General features: G+C 43.3%; 1 protein-coding gene across 17 annotated transcripts in view; it reads right to left on the bottom strand.

The window, feature by feature from the left end:
- THRB (thyroid hormone receptor beta) overlaps positions 1-25,179 on the bottom strand; it is a 337,445-nt gene that overhangs the window by 116,254 nt on the left and 196,012 nt on the right. For 3 of the 17 annotated variants that reach the window (XM_084794682.1, XM_084794683.1, XM_084794678.1), the window contains one exon: positions 14,499-14,705. The exons of the other annotated variants lie outside the window; for them this stretch is intronic. The gene's annotated coding sequence lies outside the window, so the exon portion shown is untranslated. The remainder of the gene's footprint in view (positions 1-14,498; positions 14,706-25,179) is intronic. 17 annotated transcript variants of the gene reach the window in all.

Raw genomic sequence — 25,179 nt, forward strand, 5'->3', positions numbered from 1 at the left:
TATAAATGTCTCTTGCATTTTTCTCATATATATATATATACATATATATAATATATATAAAATTATATATGCCAGATGGATCATGTTAGAGTCAGATGGAGATGAGGAGACAGATATGATGCTTACAGGGGACCGAGGGTGGGAAGAGGGACTATAACTATATATATGCTTATATATAATTTTCTCTCTTAAAGAGGAGAAAAGGATAATTGCTACCAAGAAATCCTGGGACGGGATCCTACCTGGAGGAAATGGGAAATGGGTTGGAGTGGAGGGAGAGGGATGACTCCAGGAGATGGGTTCAGACAAGAGTGGGCTCTCGGAGATGTTTCAGTTTTAACGTGGTACATGGGGCTATTTGATGACTGTAGGGAGGACTGCATGTCAGAGGTGCATAGAGGACCATGGTGGCTGTAGCTGAATTACAGAGACTGGAAGAATGCATTTAAGAAAAACACCCAGTGGACCCACAGGGCAAGGCTTATGACCTATTAGGCATATTCATTTGGGTTCAGTGACTCCCAGTCACTCCCCACCGTCCCCCACGCCAGCAGATTTGTCCAAAAGCCTTGGGCAGGAAGTGAGGAGCTCAAACTGGTCCAATAAATCAGAATGCGTTCTTTGTGTTCATTGGTCCACAGGGGGATGGAGATGGGTGCCTTTGAGAAGAGCGGAGAGGAGGGAGCGGAAGAGCAAGGAAGCAGGCTGGGGCCAAGGCTGGACCCTGTAAACACTTGGGCCACAAGGGGAAATTCTACAAGGGAAGGCAGCCATGCAAGTGACGCCGAAGAGGGCAGGGTGGGTGGGCCAAGTCAGGCGGAGGCACAGACACAGGAAAAGGAAGAAAGGTCTGCACTCCCCTGGGTGGGCCAGATTTCCAAACCAAAATAAACTCAGGGGAATGAGAAGGAAGAAAGGAAAGGAATAAACAAGAAGGCTGACTTCCAGCCCGTGCCCTCTCCCAGCTAACAGTCCAACTGGCCAAGCTGCACCAACTCCACCTTGGTTGTAGTGTAGAGTCTTGGTGGGAGGCCTGAGCTTTGAGCTCTGTATCACATGAATAACCATACATGCCCGGTAGGTGGCCGTCTGGCTCCTGCACATCTTCAGTACCTCCACAGAGAGACCCCATCGTGGGCCTGAGTGCAGAATTCTACAGGTTGGATATACGCTGGCAATAGAGGCAACTCAGGCACTGGGAGGAGATGACTCCAAGTTACAAAACTAGGTCACTCTGGGGCAGTAGCCCTTTACCTCTCCAGAGCCCAGTGCCTTCTCTGCAGTTCTGAGTTGGAAGGAACCCCAGAGATTGCTTGATTCAGCTTATTTTTAGACAGGGAAATGGAAAATGAAATGGCTTGCCCAAGGTCATGGAGCCATTGGCGGAGAAGCTGACAGAGCTCCTGGATGCTTCCTTTAGGTTGTTGCCCAACAACTGCGGGTAATAACTTTTTTGGGGGCAGAAAATGTGAATGTTGGGGTGGTTGGTTTTGACGACGTAAGTCTCCTGTTGCAACAGGATATAGCATCACGGGTTTAGAACTCTCCCTGTGCCAAGACAAGCTGGATTCGATGCAGGGTCTTCCAGTCACTTCCACTCACCAAGACCATGGCTAGCGAGCACCCAGTGCTCATCAAACGGACTGCACTTCAGCTGTGGTTTCTGAGAGTGCGCTTCCCTAAACTGGGTCCAAAATGTGGAAGCAAAAACGAAACAAAGAAAACAGTGCTGACAGGAGAGGCAGATGGACAGAGAGTGGGGTGTTACCTCTCAGCATAGGCCTTCTTGGGAAAGAAGAGCACTGTGCCATGCTTCCCAGGCATTGGCTTTGGAGGCCACAAGAACCAGCTTTAAGAAGCAGTCGCCAGAGAAAAGCAAAGCAAAATGACTCTGAGCTTCTATCTTAAGCCCTTTGAATGCCTAAGATAAAAGAAAAATTCAAGGGATAGCACATGCTGGTGAGAATGTGAAGAAAAGGAAACACTCCTCCATTGCTGGTAGGAGTGCAAACTTGTACAACAACTTTGGAAATCAATCTGGTGCTTTCTCAGAATATTGGGAATAGGGCTACCTCAAGACTAAGATATTTCATTCCTGGGCATATACCTGAAATATGCTACACCATACAACAAGGACATTTGCTCAGCTATGCTCATGGCAGCTTTATTTGTAATAGCCAAAAATCTGGAAACAACCTAGATGTCATTTAACTGAAGAATGGATAAAGAAGTTGTCGTATATTTACACAATGGAACACTACTCAGCTATTAAAAACAAGAAAATCTTGAAATCTACAGGTAAATGGATGGAACTAGAAAAGATCATCCTGACTGAGGTAACCCAGACCCAGAAACACACACATGGTTTATACTCACTAATAAGTGTATATTAGTCATACAATACAGGATAACCATACTACATTCCACAGACCTAAAGAATCTAAATAACAAAAAGGACTCTAGGGAATGTGCTTAATTCTCATTCAGAAGGTCATAGAGAACAAACATTGGTAGTGCCTGAAGAGAGAGAACAGGATGGGAGCCGACCACAGAGGTCCCCTGAAAGACTCTACCCAGAAGGGGATTGAAGCAGATGCTGAGACTCGCAGCCAAACTTTGGGGCAGAGGGAAGGGAGTCTTACAGAAGGCTTGTGGGATAGAAGGACCTGAGGGGGACAGAAGCTCCACAAGGAGAACAACAGAGCCAACAAATCTGAGCCCAGAGGGATGCCTGCAGAGACTGATGCTCCAACCAAGGACCACGCATGGAGAGGACCTAGACTCCCTGCTCAGATGTAGTTTATAGGCAGTTCAGTCTCCATATCAGTCCCCTAATTTGGGGAGCCGGGGGTATCTCTGACATGGACTCTGTTGCCCACTCCTTGATCACTTCCCCCTGGTAGGGCAGCCTTGCTAGGCCACAGGCAGTCCAGATGAGACTTGATAGGCTGGGGTCAGATTAGGGGAGGAGGGCCCCCCCTTTCTGAGGACTAGGAGGGGAAAGGGGGGAAGACAGAGGGGGTAGGATTGGAAGGAGATAAGGGAGGGGGCTACAATTGGGATGTAAAGCGAATAAATTAAAAATAAATGAATTTTTTGTTTAAAGAGAGAGAGAGTAGTAGATATAGCTGCAGAGTTCAGCTGGAGGTTTTCAAACAGCTGTGCAGGGTGGGCAGTGGCTTTCCTTCTTTCCTTTTCATTCCATCCTCCCCTCCCCCCTCTCTTTCTACCCCCTCTCCTTTCTTTTCTTTCTTGGAAAAGAAAAAAACTTCACTCTAAATTTTTTTTTAAACGTCAGAATCTAGAACTTATTTTGTTTGGAAATGTTGTTTATCGAACGCCCATAGCATTTAGAAAGAGCTCTTTAAGCCTGTCATGGTGTTGGACACCTTTACTCCCTATTTGGGAGGCAGAGGTAGCTGGGTCCCTGAGTTCGAGACCAGCCTGGCCTAGAGAGTGAGTTCTGAGATAGCCAGAGCTGCACAGAGAGACCTGGGACTCATGAATTGTGCTGTGTGCCAATGGGAAGACTGTGTACATGGTTCTGTTACCGAGGACCAGGGGATTTGGGGCATCAGTGGTTGCTGGACGAGCTTGTCTCCAGGAAAGAGGACAAAGTCCTTTTGGGAAAGCAATGTTTTCTTATAAAGCTTGTATTTCAAGACCTTAGTCATTCCATTCATTCACGTCCCACTGGCTTTCTCACTTAGCCAAGCCATTTCCTCAGTGTGGATTGTTTGTCATTTACATATAACATCCTCTCTCCTCCTATCTCCACTGGACCCTAATTCCTGTCTACTGCCTCTTGGCCCTGTGAATGTCTGCTCTTATTCACTGAGAAAATAAATGTGGCCAGAACAGAATTGAGCCTGCAGCATCTTCTAACAGCATTAGCATCTTATATCTGTGCACCAACGAAGGTAAAACAGATTGGCTGGGCCCACAAATCCAGAGTTTCTGAGTGGGCTCAGTCTTGAGACTCTGCAACACCCATACTCCCCTCTGTTGCCTAGGCTGTTGGCCTGGAACATTCTTAGAATCCATGAGGCAGGTCATATGGCTCCGTGTTCTCTCTGACCTACCTCTGCGGTGTGCCTGGATCCTAAGTCCTCTACCCCAGCTGTGTTACCCCAGCAAGGCTTCCTTTCCCTTCCTGACTCATCATTTGCCACTTGCTTTTTCTTTATTGTCACCCCATGGATGGGAAGACATGCTCTTTCTTAGGTCTACATTTCTGCATCCCACTTATTATTATTCTTTAGGACTCACTTTATGTCTTTTACTCCCCTTGCCAGGAAATCTCGGTCTTATTATTTCACACAAAAAAGAAGCCAGATTTTACCCCTTAACTTGGGCAACATTCCCAAAGCCTACAGAAGGCAGAACCTCTCACAGCAGAGGCACCAGAGCTGTAGGCAGATGGAAGAGCCAGGTAGGTGCTGACTTACACCAAGGACCAAGGCTGTAATGTTAATGGTGCTAGGAGTGTGATGCTCTTCCAGTGTGAGTGCTGGTGATACAAATTCAGACCCTCACCCTTGCATAGAAATAGCTGTGCTATGCTGACTGAGACACCCTTATGCTTGCATGGCAGTCACTCTGCTTAGATGCTTCCCCAGTATTGCTAACATACTTTCAAATGAAGTGCACACAGAGATTTATATTGCAGGGTATCTATACCTGTGTCAGTGCTGAGAAAATTGTTACTAACAGAAAAGCCTGGTAATAGTGGATATTTGGATATGTGACTATGCTTCTGTGGTTTTAAAATCTCATTGGAAGAGTATTTAAGAGCTAACTTAAATTCTTAAGTATATGATTAGAGGAAAAGCCAGTAACAAAATAAAAACTATGTATGAAAGGCAAAACCAAACTGTAGAAACAGAGATAAACAACACACCAATAGAAAATACATCAAAATGATATGAGAATGAAAGTCTCTGCTTTCTTTATAATGCCCTACTGTGCTAATTTTCTTCTAGGATTGTGTTTATTTTATATCCTTAAATATTAAAATTAAATGTTTTGCAAGGGAATTTGTCATCTTCATTTAATCTTGTCTACGCAGTGCTACCCTGTGTATGGAGAGTAATGTGGTTTTTGTGAGGATAGGATTATTGTTGAAAATTATATCACAGAATATTTTTCCCCAATATTTAATGAATATTAATATAAAACATAAATGTGTACACGTAAAAATAAACCAAAAAATATCACCAGCTGCCACAAGATAAGAGTACTCTCAAGTCAAAGGGCTTTGGCCAAAGAGCAGGGGCATCTGGGAGGCTGTGCAACCAGGGCCCCTCCACATCTGACAGGACACAGATGAAGGCAGTGGGTGGGCTAGGTCAGGGTGCCACACATGTTACCTTCAGTCTTGGAGTGGAATGCTCAAAGTCAAGTGAAGAGGCAGCCTTGGGAAATGTGAATAAAACATCTCAGAAAACCTGAGGCCTAGGAAAGGTAGGGCTCTGATCTAAGGTGAAGAAAGAGCTAGTACCTACAACTGCAGAATCTATGGCAGTGGCTGGGAGACCATGGTCAGAAACATCTTGTCGGATTCTAGGAGGAGCTGAGGCCAGGATCAGCCAGGCAGCTATATTGCTACTCTCAAGAGCACATTCTTCTTTCAGAAAAAAAAATCTAGATCTAGTATCGGGCCTACAGCAATTGAATGGAGAAAGAGTTAAATTAAAAAAAAATTACCAACATTGCACTAGAAGAAAGGATGGCCTCCAAGGGACTTACTGTTAGCAGGAAGGATGGATGAGAAGGGCGGGGAAACAGAGTCACAAGATTCAAATAACAGTCGATGAAAAAGGAGGCATGAAAAGTAAGAATATTAAATAGATTCCTTATTTAATAAGAGTTTAAAACTATATTATAAAATAAAGTGAAAAGGAGAGGGCAGAACTAAGGAAAATACATGAGAAACAGAGACAACAAAAAGGGTTAAGTAAAGGTAGGAAACAGTCTATGAGGGGAACAGCCAAGGTTCACAGTTAGCTGTGGATGGAGGTGGAAGGGTGGAAGCAAAGGTCACTGGTATTTCCAGAGACGGGAAATGAAGGTAGACACATCATGCTAGATGCTTTCTATTGCTGTGCTAAAGACATCAAAAGCAACTTGGGGGAGGAAAGGGTTTATTTGGCCTAACTTCCACATAATAGTCCATCACTGAGGGGAGGCCAAGGCAGGAACTCCAGGCAGGAGCATGGAGGCAGGGATTGATGCGGAGACCTTGGGGGAACACCCCTTACTGGCTTGCTCCCCTCTGTTTGCTCAGCCTGCTTCTTTATATAACCCAGGATCACATGTGCTGAGGGGTGGCAATGTCCACAGTGCTCCTGGTCCTCCCTCATCAATCATTAAACAAGAAAACACTCCACAGACGTGCCTATAGGACAAACGGGGGCGTGTTCTGAACTAACAGTCCCTTTTCCAGACATATATAGGTTTGTGTCCAGTGGACAAAATCAGAAGGCACTGCAATTTCTCAGAAAGAAAAGCTGCAGGTAAATGGCACACTGGATTGACGACAAGGCTCAGCAGTTAAAGGTCCTGGGACCTGATCATATAAAGAAGTAAGATTAAAAACAAACACAAGCAAATCCAAAACCTCAAAGACACAAAGTAATCCAAGAAACACCTGATTAAGCATGAAGGAGGGATGATGAACATTCTTGGTTTGCAGGAGATTTGAAGAGGCCCAGAGCATTCCCCCAGACATCCCTGAGCATATCACACTGATAGCAGTGCCAGCAGCAGGTCTAACATCTGACATGACTGGGAGTCCAGTCCCAGCCTCAGCACTAACAGTGGATATGTCACATAGAGTCCAGTTCCAACCACAGATCTAACAGTCAACATCTCACATGGACCTCACAGCTGAACCATAGCTGTAAGAGCAGACATGTCACAAGGATCCAGTCCCAGGCACAGGTCTAACAGTGGACATGTCACATGGAGTCTAGTCCTAGCCACAGATTTAACAGCAGACACATCACATGGAGTACCATCTGAGCCAGGGCTCCACCAGTGGACACTTTACATGGAGTCTTGTCCCAGCCACAGGTCTAGCAGCACAGTTTTTATTTCTGTGTTGAAACATTTTGAGTTGCACGGTTTTTGTTTGTTTGTCTGTTTGTTGCCTTTATTTCTTATTTGTGTATGTTGTATTTAAGACTTAAGGGCAACATTAGCTCTTTCTATCTTCATGAGAAAGCCTGCCTCTCCCAGGAACATCTAAGGCACAGCTAGCAGTGGTGAGCTGCATTCTGTGTCCTGAGCATCATCATATAGGCCACAAGCTCCACCTTCCTTCCCAAGGAGGCCTGCTAGCCCCAGGAACATCCAGGTTAGACCCTACCCCCAGACTCCTCCTTTTTGGACCCCACTGGGGCACAGCCAACATCAATGTGCTATTCTCTATCCCCTGACCTCCATCATCCAGGCCATGGAGGAAGCCTGCTGTCCATAGGAACATCTAGATTAGACACCTCCCTGCCAATTCCCTGCTTACCAAGCCCCCGTAAAGCATACCCAACAGTGGTGAACCACACCTGCATCACTCTGCTCCATTTTCTGGTGAACAACTTTGCCTCCCTAGTGCCCAGCTGGCACCAGTGACAACCAGATGGCTAAAGGCCAACGTAAGGACACTATCAACAAGAGCAAGGGCAATATGGTACTACCACAGACCAGCTATCCTACTGCAGCAAGCCCTGGATAGCCTAACATAGCTGAATCACAGGATTCAGGATGACCTGAAATCCAATCTTATAATGATGATAGATGCCTTTAAAGAAGAAATGAATAAATACCTTAAAGAAATACAGGAAAATACAACCAAACAGGTGAAGGAAATAAATAAAACTCTTCAAGACCTGAAAATGGAAATAGAAGCAATAAAGAAAACACAAACATAAGGGATCCTGGAGATGGAAAATCTAGGGAAGAGCTACAGATGCAAACATCACCCACAGAATATAAGAGATGGAAGAGAGAGTCTTAGACGTAGAAGATACAATTGAAGAAATTGATATATTGGTCAAAGAAAAGGTTAAATCTAAAAGTCCTTGCCACAAGACATCCAAGAAATCTGGGACACTATGAAAAGACCAAACCTAAGAATATTAGGAGTAGAAAAAAGTGAAAGATCCCAGAACCAAGGCCTAGAAAATATTTTCAAGAAAATCATAGAAGAAAATTTCCCCAACCTAAAGAAAGAGATGCCTATAAACATACAAGAAGCTTATAGAACATCAAATAGATTGAGCCACAAAAGAAAATCCTCCTGCCACATAATAAGCAAAACACTAAATGTATAGAACAAAGAAAGAATATTTAAAAATGCAAGGGAAAAAAGCTAAGTAACATATAAAAGCAGACCTATCAGAATTATACCTTCTCAGGGCCTGGACAGATATCTTACAGACTCTAAGAGATCACAAATGTCATACTAGTCTACTGTATTCAGTAAAATTTTCAATCACCATGAATGGAAAAGACAAGATATTCCATGTCAAAATCAAATTTAAACAATATATATGCATAAATCCAGCCCTACAGAAGAAACTAGAAGGAAAACTCCAACCAACAAAGCTAACTATACCCAAGGAAACGCAAAATAAACAACTCCACATCAGCAGCACCAAAATGCGTATGAGCACACCCACTCATCAAAAAATAATCAGTCAATCAATCAAACAAACAAAAAACCCAAAACCAAAACCAAAAACAAAAACAGGAATTAACAATCATTGGTCATTAATATATCTTAACCTCAATGGACTCAATTCCGCAATAAAAAGACACAAGATCCATCATTTTGCTGCATACAAGAAACATACCTCAGTGACAAAGATAGATATTACCACAGAGTAAAGGTCTGGAAAAGGGTTTTCTAATCAAATGGACCAACAAAGAAGCTAGAGTAGACATTCTAATATCTAATAAAATAGACTTTCAACCAAAATTATTCAAAAGAGATGAGGGAAAACAGTGCGTACTCATCAAAGGAAAAATTCACCAAAATGTTATCTAAATTCTGAACATTTATGCCCCAAATGCAAGGGTACACATATTCATAAAAGAAACATTACTAAAGCTTAAATTACACATCCAACCCTCCCCCCAATAGGCAGTACATCGAGACAGAAACAGAGAAACAATGAAACTAACAGATGCTATGAATCAAATAGCCCTAACAGACATCTACAGAACATTTCATCCAAACAAAAGAATATATCTTCTTCTCAGCACCTCATAGAACCCTCTCCATGTGACCCATATACTGGGTCACAAAGCAAGACTCAGCACATACAAGAAGATTGAAGTAAATCCTTGTATCTTATTAGACCCTCATAGATTAAAGCTGAATTTCAACAATAACAGAAACATCAGAAACATCAGAAAGCCTACAAATTCATGGAAACTGAACAACTCTCTACTCAATGACTACTAAGTCAAGTAAGAAATAAAGAAATGAATTTCTAGAATTCAACAAACATGAAGGAATAACATACCCAAACTTGTGGAACACAATGAAAACAGTGCTAAGAGGAACGTTTATAGCACTAAGTGCCTTCATAAAGAAATTGGAGAGATAGGATACTAGCAAATTAACAACACACCAGAAAGGTCTAGAACAAGAAGAAAATATACCTAAGAGGTGTAGACAATAAGAAATAATCACACACAGGGCTGAAATCAATTAATTAGAAACAAAGAATCAACCAAGCCAAGAGCTGGTTCTTTGAGAAAATCAACAAGATAGACCAACTTTTAGCCAAATTAACTAAAAGGCAAAGAGAGACTATCCAAATTAACAAAATCAGAAATGAAAATGGGGAGATAACAACAAATACTGAAGAAATCCAAAGAATCATTAGGTCTTACTTCAAAATCCTGTACTTCACAAAATTGGAGAATACAAAAGGAAATGGACAATTTTCTTGACAAATACCACTTACCAAAGTTAAATCAAGATTAGGCAAAAATTTAAGTAGACCTATAACCCCTAACGAAATAGAGGCAGTCATTAAAAAAATCTCCCAACCAAAAAATCCCAGGGCCAGATGGTTCTGTTCCATAATCAATAAAATAGCAACAAAGAGAACAATACAAAGAATTGACAAAACCAAGATCTGGTTCTTTGAGAAAATCAACAAGATAGACAAACCTTTCTTGGCCAGACTAACTAAAAGGCAAAGAGACAGTGTCCTAGTTAACAAAAGAAGGGGGTATAACAACAGACACTGAGGAAATCCAAAGAATCATTCGGTCTTATTACAAAACCTGTACTTCACAAAATTGGAAAATCTAAATGAAATGGACAAATTCCTAGATATATACCACTTAAAAAAGCTAAATCAAGATCAGGTAAGTTAATTAAATACTCCAATAACTCCTAAAGAAATAGAAACAGTCATTGAAAAAAATCTCCCAACTGAAAATAGTTCAGGGTGATATGGTTTTAGTGCAGAATTCTACCAGACTTTCGAAGAACTAATATAATACTCCTCAAACTATTTTACAAAATAGAAACAGAAGGAACCCTACCAAACTTATTCTATGAGGCCACAGCCACCCTGATACCTAAACTACTAAAAGACCCAACAACTAAAGAAGATTTCAAACCAATTTCACTAATGAACATTGATGCAAAAATGGTAAAATACTTGCAAACTGAATCCAAGAACATATCAACAATATCATTTACCATGATCAAGTAGGTTTTATCCCAGAGATGCAGGGACGATTCAACATATGCAAATCCATCAATAATATCCACCATATAAACAAATGGAAACAAAACAAATAAAAACACATGATCATCTCAATAGATGCTGAAAAGGCTTTGACAAAACTGAACACTCCATTCATGTTAAAAGTACAAGGTGCACACCTATACACAATAAAGGCAACATACAGTACGCCAATAGCCAACATCAAAGTAAATGGAGAGAAACTCAAAGCAATTCCACTAACCCAAGGGACAACACAGCCACCTACTATCTCTGTATCCATTCAATATAGTACTTGAAGTTCTAGCTAGAACAATCAGACAACTAAAGGATATCAGGGGGATACAAATTTGGAAGTCAAGTATTGCTATTCATAGATGATATGATAGTATATATAAATGACCCTAAATATTCTACCAGAGAACTTCTACAGGTGATAAACACCTTCAACAAAGTGGCTGAATACAAAACTAACTGAAAAAAGAAAACAGTAGCTCTCCTTTAAACAAGTGATAAATGGGCTGAGAAAGAAATTAGGGAAACAGCATCCTTCACAATAGCCACAAATAATATAGAGTATCTTGGTGTAACTCTAACCAAACAAATGAAAGACCCATATGACAAAACTTCAAGTATTTGAAGAAAGAAATTGAAGAGAATATCAGAAGATGGAAAGATCTCCCCTGCTCACGTTTCAGGAGGATTAACATAGTAAAAATGACCATTTTACCAAAAGCAATATACAGATCCAACACAATTCCCATAAAAATATCAACACAATTCTTTACAGACCCTGAAAGAGCAATTTTCAACCTTCATATGGAAAAAACAAAACCCAGGATATCTAAAACAATCCTATACAACAAAAGAACTTCTGAAGGTATCACTACCCATGATTTCAAGCTGTACTATAGAGCAACAGTATTAAAAAACATATATATGGCATAAAAACAGATAGGCTGGTCAATGGAATCGAATCAAAGACCCAGAAATAAACCCATACACCTACGGACACTGATTTTTGACAAAGAAGCTGAAACCATACAATGGAAAAAAGAAATATTTTCAACAAATCTTACTGGTCTAACGATATCTGCATGTAGAAGAATGCAAATAGATCCATATTTATCACTCTTCACAAAACACAAGTCTAAGTGGATCAAAGACCTCAACATAAAACCAGAAACACTAAGTCTAGTAGAAGAGAAAGTGGGGAACAGCCTTGAGCAGAGTGGCACACGAGACAACTTCCTGAACAGAAGACCAACAGCTCAGGCTCTAAGATCAACAATTAATAAATGGGACCTCATGAAATTGAAAGGCTTTTTTTTTTAGGGCAAAGGACACTGTCAATAGGACAAAAAGGCAGTCTGCAGAAGGGGAAAAGATATTCACCAACCCTACATCTGAAAAGGGCTGATATACAAAACATATAAAGAACTCAAGAACTTTTACACCAACAAACCAAGTAACTCAATTAAAAATGCGGTACAGAGCTAAACAGAATTACCAACAGAGGAATCTCTAATGGCTGAGAAGCACTTAAAGAAATGCTCAACGTTCTTAGTCATCAAGGAAATACAAATCAAAACAAGTCTGAGATTCTATATTAATACCCACCAGAATGGCTAAGATCAAAATCTCAAGTGACAGCACATGCTGGTGAGGATGTGGAGAAAGAGGAACACTCCTTCATTGCTGGTGGGAATGCAAACTTGTGCAACCACTTTGGAAATCTATCTGGCGCTATCTCAGAAAACTGGGAATAAGGCTTCCTCAAGACCCAGATAATCCACTCCTTGGGATATACCCGGAAGATGCTCCACCACACATATGCTCAACCATGTTCATAGCGGCCTTATTCATAATAGTCAGAATCTGGAAACAACCTAAATGTCCCTCAGTAGAAGAATGATAAAGAAACTGCGGTACATTTACACTATGGAATACTACTCAGCTATTAAAAACAAGGAAATCCAGAAATCTGTTGACAAATGGATGGAACTATAAATCATCATACTGAGTGAGTTAACCCAGAAGCAGAAAGACTCACATGGTATATACTCACTTATAATTGGACACTAGCCCAAAAGGTCTTCACTTAACAGGAGATTGGGATAGATGTGAGAACATCCTAATGTGACTCTAGGTAAGAGAAGTATGGGAGGATGGGGAAATAGAAAGATCCAGAGGGTCTTACAAGAAGAACGTCAGGATGGGTGGATCTGGGCCCAGGGGTCCAGCTCAAACTACTGCACCAACCAAGGACAATACATGCAGTAAACATTGAACCCCTACTCTGATCTAGCCAATGGACAGGACATTCTCCACAGTTGTGTGGAGAGTGGGGACTGACTCTGACATGAACTCTGGTGCCCTATATTTAACCACTTCCCCTTGGTGGGGAGGCCTTGTGGCATTCAGAGAAAGGATAAACAGGCTACCAAGAAGAGACTTGATAGCCTATAATCATATAGTGAGGGAGGAAGCCCCCCTTGGTCACAGACATAGGGGAGGGGAATAGGGCGAAAGTGGGAGGGGGGGGAGGAACAGGAGGATACAAGGGATGAAATAACAATTAAGATGTAATCTGAATAAACTAATTTAAAAAGAATATACATTGTTATATTTTATAGTGTAACATTCTAAAATTAAAAGGGTAATAGAATACTTTTTTCCATACTTTTGGTGATGATATATGTAAACTATTTGTGAACTGGCACCATTTGCCTTGTAGTCACCTCATGGCCCATCCTTGCGGTGCTGTAGGGTGTCAAAGAGATCTAGTTTTGTGGAAGAACCTGGAGTTATGGCTTCATGATCAAGGAATGACTGCAGTTATTTCTCCTATAGTATGAAATACTGCCTTCTTGCTAAGGATTCATGCACTTGACTAAAGGATCCAAAGCATGTAAGACAAGTGGGGAGGGATTAGTGTTTTATGTTATCCTCAAGAAACAAGGGTAGATGTTCTCACAGTCAGTCAATTTCTCTCTCTTCCTTTCTGTATATACACACATTTTATTTTTGATTAAGAGTAATGATACCAGCTTCTGTGATGTTGTTAGTTTATTCTCATGACAAATAATATGAGAAAGAAATATATGCTTTATCAGTGGAATTTTACTATGAAATTTTGTATATACACTTATGATTTATACAGAGAAATTCTGTCCCTTGTTATATTTCCGCAAATTAATTTTCTCTTATGGGGAAGTAGGTATTTCCTTCCTTCCCTACTTCCATTTCTCCCTCCCTCCCTCCCTCCCTCCTTTCCTTAAAAAAAAAAAAAAAGAACAACCAAACACCTAATATATCCGAATGTCAATCCACATCCCCTGGAGGGGGAGACCTGGTGGCACTCAGAGGAAGGATAGCAGGCTACCAAGAAGAGACTTGATACCCTATGAGCATATACGGGGGGAGGAGGTCCCCCTCAGTCACAGTCATAAGGGAAGGGAGTAAGGGAAAAATGGGAGGGAGGGAGGAATGGAGGATACAAGAGAGGGGATAATCATTGAGATGTAATATGAATAAATTAATAAAATAAAATAAAATAAATTGAACAAGGGGCTAGTGAGGTAGCTCAGGGCAAACGTGCTCCTGTGCAGAGCTGGCCACCTGAGTTCCATCACGGAAGTCAAGGAAAGGTGGAAGGAGAGAATGGACTCCTGCCAGGGGACCCACTCTCACAGTTTCTGGAGGAAGGTGAAGGACTCTGCCTGTCCATCACCCATCAAGGCTACTTACAGTGAGGTGAGGAAAGCCCCTGACCTTCCAGGATTCCATGTCCTGTGGCGCCCAGGTTTATGAAATGGCTGTCTTAGAGACATGCCTTCACCACACAGATGTCCTGATGCTTGGGAGGGCAACCTGCCATTACTGGTGCCAAGGAACCTTTTATTGGATATTCTGCTTAGTGAGGTGTAGCTGTCATCTGAGGCTCACAGAAAAGGCCTATAAATTAAGAGGAATTCAATGCTGGAGTCAGTGCCATTTACTTCATTTGTAGTTTTTACATAATCAAATAATTATTAAAAAAACAAAACAAAACTAGAGATCACCATGTTAAACAAATTCATGTTTAAACAGATCCATCAAGACAAATGTATACTTTCTTTATGTAGAGTATATATCCTTGCTGTGAACCTAGAAGGGGAGTTGCAGAAACCAACAGGAGGCTGGGACGAGGACGGGCAGTGGGTGTGGTGTGACTGTAGGGACAGCATATGGCACAGTATGACCATGGAGATATTACAGTGGACACATTAAGTTGTACTGTAATTTATCCCCTCTCAAAGGCTTCTGGCAGTTAGTGGTTGCTGGGGGAATGGAGAGAGATTTTCTCCAGTGGTGTTACTTTCCACTGGTAAGTTGCCCATGCTCCTATATGCGACCTTATTAACCTCACTGGCTCACAAAGCAAAAGGAAACAAACAAATAATGACAATCAAAAGACATGAGAGCTGAAGAGGGAGTAGCTGAGAAGAGGAGAGGGACCAGTGGGAGTAGCTGAGAAGAGGAGAGGGACCAGTGGGAGTAGCTGAGAAGAGGAGAGGGACCAGTGGGAGTAGCTGAGAAGAGGAACGGGACCAGTGGGAGTACCTGAGAAGAGGAGAGGGACCAGTGGGAGTACCTGAGAAGAGGAACGGGACCAGTGGGAGTAGCTGAGAAGAGGAACGGGACCAGTGGGAGTAGCTGAGAAGAGGAACGGGACCAGTGGGAGTAGCTGAGAAGAGGAGAGGGACCAGTGGGAGTAGCTGAGAAGAGGAGAGGGACCAGTGGGAGTAGCTGAGAAGAGGAGAGGGACCAGTGGGAGTACCTGAGAAGAGGAACGGGACCAGTGGGAGTAGCTGAGAAGAGGAGAGGGACCAGTGGGAGTAGCTGAGAAGAGGAGAGGGACCAGTGGGAGTACCTAAGAAGAGGAGAGGGACCAGTGGGAGTAGCTGAGAAGAGGAGAGGGACCAGTGGGAGTAGCTGAGAAGAGGAACGGGACCAGTGGGAGTACCTGAGAAGAGGAGAGGGACCAGTGGGAGTAGCTGAGAAGAGGAACGGGACCAGTGGGAGTAGCTGAGAAGAGGAGAGGGACCAGTGGGAGTAGCTGAGAAGAGGAGAGGGATTAGTGGGAGTAGCTGAGAAGAGGAGAGGGACCAGTGGGAGTAGCTGAGAAGAGGAGAGGGACCAGTGGGAGTAGGAGGGGATGGACAAAAGAGAGGCACAGGAATGTGATCAAAATATGTTATATACATGTATGAAAATGTCACAATAAAACAAATTATTATGTGTAATTACATATGCTACTGAAAACCTAAAAGTGAATGTAAAAGAAATCAACTGACTCTAAACTTAAAACACAAGTCTGCAAAGCCCAGGATGTACATGCACACAGGGCTTATTAAAATGCCAACTGATTTCTTTTCGACATTTCCACCTCCTAAGACCAGTTGCTCTAGGAAAGACAGGAAGAAAGAAATACAGATAAGACCCACCCTCACTATTTTCTGGAATGTCCATTGCCCAGTGTGGATAGAACTGAGAAGCAAGTGTGTTCAGGAACAGGTGCTGTGGTGGGAAGTGACTGAACCGCTTCCCTGGTCCCCATCTGAATTCGCTTGTGAGAGAGACACTTGTACATTTTCCTCACTGAGAATTTCTTACTGGAAGAGAAAGCACTCAATGACATCACCAGGAGGAGCGTAGAGGCAGCCTCTAGGCCACTCAGATTCCTCTTTGGGTTTCTAGAAGGTTCCGGTCATATGCAATGGCTTCCTAGCCCACAGAGGGACCTGAGAGTCTTTAGAGTGTACTTTCTCAATCAAGTACATGCCATGTGCCTCTAAACTCACCACATGCACTCCAGTGCTAACAACTTCTTCCTTTGAGAAGGAAACTAAGTTTAGTACAGGTACTGGGGGTCCGGGCAAGCGGGAGGTGGGACTGATACAGAAAGAGGACAAAGGCTTCCAGTTAATGCTTGTATTTTAGCTGAGAAGGTTTGAGTGAAGAAATCTGCTCACACACATCTCTACATTTGATGCAGGACAGGTGAGGACAGAGTCCACCTCATGTGCCCAGTTCTTCTCATGTCTTCAGTGTCATGCCCACTCACAGATAATGGGTGAGCACTTCCCCAAAGTGCATGTGCTGACTATTAAGACATGTGCTAGCAGGATGTCAGGTAGGTATCTTAGTGGAATGTTCCAGATAATCAAAAAGGTGTCCAGTGGTCAAGCTGTTTAGCAGTAAGTTTGTTTGTTTGTTTGTTTGGTTTTTTTTTTGGTTGTTTCATGCATTTTGGTCTGTTTGTGGTTTTAAAGGCTTTTTCTTTCCTTCGAATGAAGCTATGTACGTGTAGTATGTAAACCATCTCCACAGAGGAAAGCTCTCCAGTGGGGTGGGAAAGTGGAGAAGGGAAGCAAGAACCTCTCTTGTCCGTCCCCAGCCTCTCTAGTGGAACTTCAAGGCCTTCTAGCTCCTTGGAGTGCCCTGTGTTCCACAGCTGAGCAGTGTCCTGTCCTTGCCTTGGAGGTGGGGAAAGGCAGTAGACTCTGAGGCACACCCAGACCACTCAATCCCAGCCTGCATTTGGGATAAGACAGACAACTGATGCATGCACCTTGTTCCAAGGGCTGTGGCAGAGATGCACATTGAGCAACGACTGGAACAGCAAGAAAGATTTAATGAAGGAAACAGGGGCCCTGAGGTCTACTCCAGATGCTCTCAATGGAGCTGAATGGAAACCACCCTGTACTGCTAGGTCCTGGCTCTAGTTGCAGATTTGAGATGAGTCATCCCTCTCCCAGAACCCTGCTGTGCCCCCAAACACATACTAATTGTTCCATCACTAGCTAAAAGAATCTCATGTGAAGAGAATTCTGCTGGTCCATAGAATGACACCTGGTGGCTCTTATCTTTACCTCCTTATCCCCCATCTATTTCCCTCATCTGTCCACTGTTCTTTTATTTCTAATTAATTAATTAATTAATTAATTCACTTTATATCCCTATGGGAGCTGATAGCGACATTTTCTCAACTAAGCTTTCATCATTGCAGATGACTCAAGCTTGCGTCAAGTTGACAAAAATCTAACCAGCACAGATATATGAGTCCATCAGGGTGGGGCGGCATACCAGAAAGCAGCAGGCATGACAACAGAAGCAGGAAGCTGAAAGATCACGTCTTCTACTGAAAGCATGGGGCACAGGAATGGGGTGAGCCTGTGAAATCCAAAGCCCACAGTCTGAGACATACTTCCCCCAGCGAGACCACACCTCCTAACCCCCTCAAACAGCGCCACCAAGTGGGGACCAAGTGTCCAAATATTTGAGCCTGTGGAGACATTTATCAGCCAAATAACAACTGTTTTTTCCTCTGTCCTCAAACATCTATTTAGCAGAACAGAAAGTCTGGTGATCCTCTCTTCATAAAGCCTAATGCATCTATTAAATGCAAGGCCCATGGCCAGTTTGACGACATCCACTCATATAGATGCTCATACTCTGTTTCAATCATCTGAAACATTGTTTAGTTATTTTTTTGTGTGTGTGCGCACGCACGTGTGTGTGTGTGTGTGTGTGTGTGTGTGTGTGTGTGTGTGTGTATACAAGTGTGTGCATGCTTGTGTGCACCTGTGGCAGCCTGAAGTCAGAAACCATTCTGAATTGCTCTTCCATTTTATTTATAGAGTCAGAGCTTGTCAATAAAACCCAGAGCTGGATGATTTGGCTAGTCCCAGTACCCAGCTTGCTCTGTGGTCCGTCTATCTATCTCTGAGGCTGGAACTACAGATGAGGTTGCCATGCATAATTGGTATTTTTATGGGCTCTAGGGATTTGAACTCTGGTCCCCGCACTTGTGGGACAAGTGCTTTAGTCACTGGACCATCTCCCCAGGCCTTATTTAAAGCTCTGCATTGGCTTTAATTTTGATCTTGTAGTTGGGCAACCTTATCCTGTAAAATAGAATGAGGGTGCCCTGGAGTTGGCAGAAGAGGTGGCTTTCTCAGACGGAGAATGGACTGAAGTAACCAGAAACAACCCAAAGTGGGCTGGTCACTTGAGAGTGACCCTTTGTCCTTACATGGAGCCTGGCAAGTGTCACAGAGAAACAAGACTGCTTTGCCAACACCAGTTTCCATTTCTGTGAGGAGTAAAGCAGACATAGTGTCATTTTTTATACCAATTGAAACTGGCCTGTTTAGAAATTCATCTACTCTCTCTTTGCTTCCAGTTTCTGGGGAGATCAGTTAAATCGGGTGGATTCAGCTTGGTGGTATATGATCTGCTGTGATGGGCAGCCTGAGGTGCCTATGGCTCCCAGTTGATGCTGCTGCTGCTGACGCAAGGACCACATTGAGGATCAGTGGTGTATAGGGCAACGGGAGTCTCAGGCCTGGCTGGATGGGTGAGATTAGCTTGCATACACTTTCTTTCTCTTTCTGTAGTTTCAAAGGATTATCTTAGAACTTACAGGGAGATAAGAGCCTGAGGTTAGTCTCCTTCTATTCCATCACTGAGTCTGTGGCAAACCGACTTGGGAAGTCTCTCATTTTCTGCACCTGATGGCACTTACACCGACCTCCAATACTATGTCATATGGAAATATTGTCCCCATGGACTAATTTATAGAATGTTCAAATCAAACAGCCACAACCTGGGAAATATAGGCAAATAGAATTAACTGGAGAAACAAATTACTGCCAACTTTCATTAACTTCCCAATAGATGTGTCTGTGTTCTTTCTGAGTCACATGCATGCATAGTGTTGTGCAGCACACAGTTGTGTGGAGAGTGGGGACTGCCTCTGACATGAACTCTGGTGCCCCCTATTTGACCACTTCCCCTTGTTGGGGTGGCCCTGGTGGTACTCAGAAGAAGGGAAGGCTATCTAGATAAGACCTGATAGGCTGTGATCATATGGTGGTGGTGGTGGGGGAAGAGGTCCCCGTCTGTCACAGTCCTAGGGGAGGGGAATAGGGTGAAAGAGGGAGGAAGGGGGAAATGGGAAGATACAAGTGAAGGGATAACACATGTGATATAATCGGAATAAATTATTTAAATAAAAACTACAGTATCAGTTTTCTCTTGGTACAGACACAAGAGTGCTAAAAAATAAAATAAAATAAAATAAAATCTGTACTAGGAAACTAGGAAATAGCTAGGTATAGGGTACATGCCTGTAATCCCAGTGCCTAAAACGTTGAAGCAGAGGGATTGCTATGAGTTCGAGACTAGTTTGGGCTAGTATTAGAGTATTAGTCAGCCAATAATATGTCCAAGACTGTTATAAAACAAAACAAAAAACCAAGTGCCCTAGGCCAAAACACCATCACCACCAGGAAGGAAGGCAAAGATTACGCACACATAATATTACAGCCTCTGGAACAATCAGTTTCAGTGACTCACATGCCTTCCCTTTCATCATTTTTAAACTCACAATTAGAGAAATTTAAATCCTGCTTCTGACTTCCATGGTTCTGAAATAGTTTGTGGATTCATGTAGAGGCTTGATCCCTAGAATGGCACTGTTGAGGTGATGGCCCTTTAAGAGGTGGGCTCTCTGGGTCCCTGCTCTTAGAATGGATTAGGATAGCCCTGGTCTTTCATAAGAATTGCAACAACAGTGAGAATGACTTCTAAATTGCTGTTTGGTTCCCTGTCTCCAGACGCACCTCTTTCTCTAAGCTTGCCCACTATGATGATGTTCTTTCTACTAGTCCCAACAATTTTTAAAAATTTTATTAATTTATTCAGTTTATAACTCAATAGTTATCCCATCACTTGTATCCTCTCATTCCTCCCTCCCTTCTGCTTTTGCCCTATTCCTCTCCCCTAGGTCTATGACTGAGGGGGACCTCCTCCCCCACTATGTGGTCACAGCCTATCAAGTCTCATCTTGGTAGCCTGCTTATTCTTTCTTTGAGTGCCACCAGGCCTCCCTACCAAAGGGAAGTGGTCAAATATGCAGCACCAGAGTTCATGTCAGAGTCAGTCCCCACTCTCCACATAACTGTGGAGAACGTCCTGTCTATAGGCTAGATCAAAGTAAGGGTTTGATATTTACTATTGTATTGTCCTTGGTTAGTGCAATAGTTTGAGCAGACCTGCCTGGGCCCTGATCTACCCATCACAATGTTCTTCTCGTAGGTTTCTAGGACCCTCTGGTCCTTCTGTTTCCTCATCTCCTACGTTTCTCTTACCTAGAGTCTCAGTAGAATGTCCTCACATCTATCCCAATCTCCTGGTAAGTGAAGACTTTCGTGGGACATGCCTTTTGGGCTAGTGCCCAATTATAAGTGAGTATATACTATGTGAGTCTTTCTGCTTCTGGGTTACTCACTTTCAGGGATCATTTCTACAGTTCATTCCAACAATTTTATAGGGCAGGCCTGACCTCAGATTTGAACCACCATGACTGTGAGCTAAAACCTCTTTTCCCAATAAGCTTTCTCTCTCTATATATAGGTTCAGGTTTTTTGTTGTAGGAACACAAAGCTATATGCTAACTGATGCTAGACATATAGCATAATGTTCACAGAGTGTTTGCTTATGAAGGGTGTGAAGAAAAGACTCTTTCGACTATTCGTTGCAAAAAATAATAGTCTTTCTGTTAGCAGCTGTCAGTTAATTTCTCTTTCTAAGAGAAAAACTGTACTGCCAGCAAAGGTTTCAGTTAAAGATTGGAGATTATCTGCTTTTCCATTTAGTTTTCTATGGGAGAGGGAACTCTTCCTATTTAAGGACATTTACAATTTGAGGCGACAACATGTAACCTCTGAACACGTACGAGAGGATTCAGAGCTGAACCTCCTTTCTTTAGCCGTCTCATTTGGCTGACTGAAGGGAAAGTGAGTCTGAAGAACATGCTATAGTAGTTTAGGCCCAGAGTTCACCCCATGTCCGGTTTGTTGGTCATGGTATGACTACTGTCACTTCAACCTACATTTCCTCCCTCTAAAAGGAATTAATTAGTGTGCCTACCTTGCTGTGTGAGAATTTGATGATAGAGTTCACTCACATCAGCAAAGCCAGAGTGCGGAATCTTGCTTTTTAAGGTCAAAGTCTGGCGTTTCCAGATAGCCAACTGAACTTTGTGTATTACGATGGACTCCCTTTGTCAGCAGGATCCTTTCTTTGCCTGATCTGAGGAACCCCAGATCTTCTAAGGAACATCATATACCCCTCAGGGAAGATTAAAGGCTGGACCCTTTCCAGATAGAACCTATTCAGCAAGCAGATGGGGATTCCTGGAGTTACCCCCACTCTATGCTAAGGTGATCTTAGCTTTCAGAAAATGACCTTTAAACATACCTGGAAAAATTTCCCTCACTCATAGGATAATTAAGTACCGTGTTCTCCTTGTTTTGATGGGACCCCGTGCTACTGCATGTAAAATAGGTACTGTACCACTGCATGTAAATCAAGTATCCTGGCCCCGCTAGCCCCAGCGAATCAGACACATTCATCCTCAGACTGCCCAAGTTTTATAAATGCTACTGCCCAAGGTTTATAAATCCCTGATTCACAAAAACAGAGGTTGGCTGGCTCTTTCTCTTATTCTTGTGCCATTCTTCCACCATGACTGTCTGAGCCTCATCATTTATTTTTTGGAAGAATTGCTGCCGGACACCTGGGCTTGACTTCTGGTCAGGCAACAGTGGAAGAACTGACTATCTTGGCAGCCGCTAAAGCCCACTCCATTGCTGGCAGTCTTGGTGCTGACCACCAGAGAAGGTCCCACAGGGTCTCTGCATCTCACCAGACCGGCTTTCTGGCTGGTTATGGGGAATCCCCGCCCCCCGGGAATCCCCGCCCCCTCCCCAATATCCTCTGCCATGCTTAGCACAGCAGCTTAACCAAGAAGCTGTAATACTTCTGGTATCATCACTGGCTTGTGGCGCTCCCAAGTCTCCACAGCCATCTGATGCCAGCAACCTCAATCTAAAAACGCTAGCTAACTGTAACTCCAAATTCCACATCCCCGAGTGAGACTGGGAACTTCACCTACTGAATAGCTCTCACCGTGAGGGAGCACCTTTGACCTTGAGGTCCTTTCGTTCTCTTCCGGAAGCAAGCAGCACCTGGACTGGCTACCTGTCGGACTTGGAACCTTGGCTACCTGCCGGACGATGAATGACACCAGAGTACCAACGCCAGGAACTCACTGGTGCAGACACTTCACTGCCAGTATCAGGTAACGCGCTGGAGCAGTTGGTATTCTTCTCGTACCGTGCCCTGGGTTTACTGGTTTATCTGAAGAACATCTGTATCATGGCTGTAAAATCATCACTTCTTACATTTTGGTTTTAAAACTGAGCCTTAAAGAGTCTAGTTGATATTCTTAAGTTTACAATTTCAATTAAAATTAAATAGTAGTTGTGGTTGGGATGAAAGCTGTCCCCCATGGGCTCATGGATTTGAACAGTTGGCCCCCAGATGGTGGCAGCATTTGGCAGGGTTACAGAGCCTCTAGGAGATGGAGCCTTGCTAGAGGGAGTGGTTGCCACTCCGGGGTGGGGTAGGGTTGGGTGAGGTGGGATGGGGTGGGATGGGGTGGGGTAGGGTGGGAGGGTGGTAAGCCTTGAGAGTTTATACCTAGCCCTACTTCCTGGCCTCCAGTGGTAGGCTGTCTGCTGTTGGAAGATGACCAGCCCGCTTGCTGCTTCCGTTCCCTTGCCTTCTCAGCTATCGCAGACTCTCACCCACTGCAGTTTTAAGCTAAAGCAAGCCCATTGTGTTTGAACTTTTTTTTGGTCATAGTATTTTTCACGGCATCGGAAAAGCACTTAGCAACAACAGTGCAAATGGGCACAACTCAACTTTACCTTTTGTGGACCCAAGGTTGCTCCCTCCCTCCCTCCTCCCCCCCCCCCCCCCCCGTGAGTATAGTGAAGCTACCAGAATAGATCTAGAATAAGAAACAGAGAAAAAAAGAAAAGAAAGAAAGAAAGAAAAAAAAAAGAAACAGATTTTTGCCTTGGGACACAGAGGCACAGCACCAGCCCTAAAGTCAATCTTCCTGCGAGAGGCACATGCTCATTTTCCTTCAATCCACCAGTTCCCATTAAACAAACGGCCAACTCACTGTGCTGATCACGTGGCCTCAGCTCTGCTGCTGTTTGCAGTTTGAAATTTGACCAGAGGGCCTCACGCTCTTGATATTGCCCGCAAGGACTGCCTCTAGTTCCAGCAGGCTGGGCATGGCACTCCTTTGAGTCTGAAGTGGCCTTGAATGCTAACATTCTCTCACTAAATTTAGTAGCAGTTGTATATTTGCTCTCAACTCTGTCTTGATGGTTTTTACATAGTGTCTTGGAGCCCAACGGCATGTTCTCCTCCTGCCACAGACACCTCCTGCTTGGCCTTAGGATCCTACTCCCTGCCCCCCACCCGCTGCACCCAGCAAACAGTCTGCTCTGTGGCTGGCACTTCCTCTTCCTAGCATTATAAAAACATAGATTCTGTAGTTTGGGTTTCAATAGGAATGTAAATATTTGTTTGAAAAGGAAGATGGAAAGCAATATATAACAGCTAATAGAAAAGAACTGAAATATCACATTTTCTTCATGCTATAAAATTTACAGCCATGGACAACTAAACGTTAAAACTTAAAAATTTAAAAACGTGTTCTGCTAGCTTGTCCAAAGCATTAACAGTTATTTATTTTGGCGATTTTAATCCTGGCCAAGTTGATCTCACATTCCCAATCTATCAGATGAAAAAGGTGAAGCCATTACCTCTGATGTCTCTGCTGGCTCGATTTTGAAAACTGTTCTGTGGGTGGCCATGATGGCCCAAGACTGTAATCCTAGCACTAAGGGAGGCAGAGGCAGGAAGATCTCTGTGAGTTTGAGGCCAGCCTGGTCTACAAAGTGAGTCCAGGTTAGCCAATGCCACACAAAGAAACCCTGTCTCAAAAAAAAAAAAACTTAAAAAAAAAACTGTTGCGATGTGGGGCTGGTGCTACACCTGAGTTATGCTCGGAGAGCCACAGTTCACTGCCGCCACCTCATACTTTTGGCTGCGTTTGGCTACACATCTAGCTCTTATTTGGTTTATACATGCTCTGGCATGATAGAAATGTGGGTTTTGTTCTGGTTTTTGAGAGTGACCTGAGGCTTCTGCTGGTCTCTTCTCTGCCACTTCTTTGAACTTTACAAACTTCTGGGAGCAGCCCTCTACCCTCTCTTCAAAGCTGAGTCCCCGGGAGCCTGAAAAACAGGACATGAAAGACCCCCAGCTGCACCTTCTGCGACTCTGATTCAGTAGTCCAGGCTACTCCCTGCCTCCCAGACACCTAAATGTGGAAAATACTCTCTCCAGGTGATCAGGACCTGCACGCTCCAGATTTCAACACAATGGTTGCAACAGTGTGCTTCATTTGCCCCTCAAGTGTTCTCCCCAGGTACTTCAGCGCCCAGGGGCTGAAAAG

This window comes from Acomys minous (genome assembly GCF_964271855.1).
Source record: "Acomys minous genome assembly, chromosome: 9".
NCBI lineage: Eukaryota > Metazoa > Chordata > Mammalia > Rodentia > Muridae > Acomys > Acomys minous.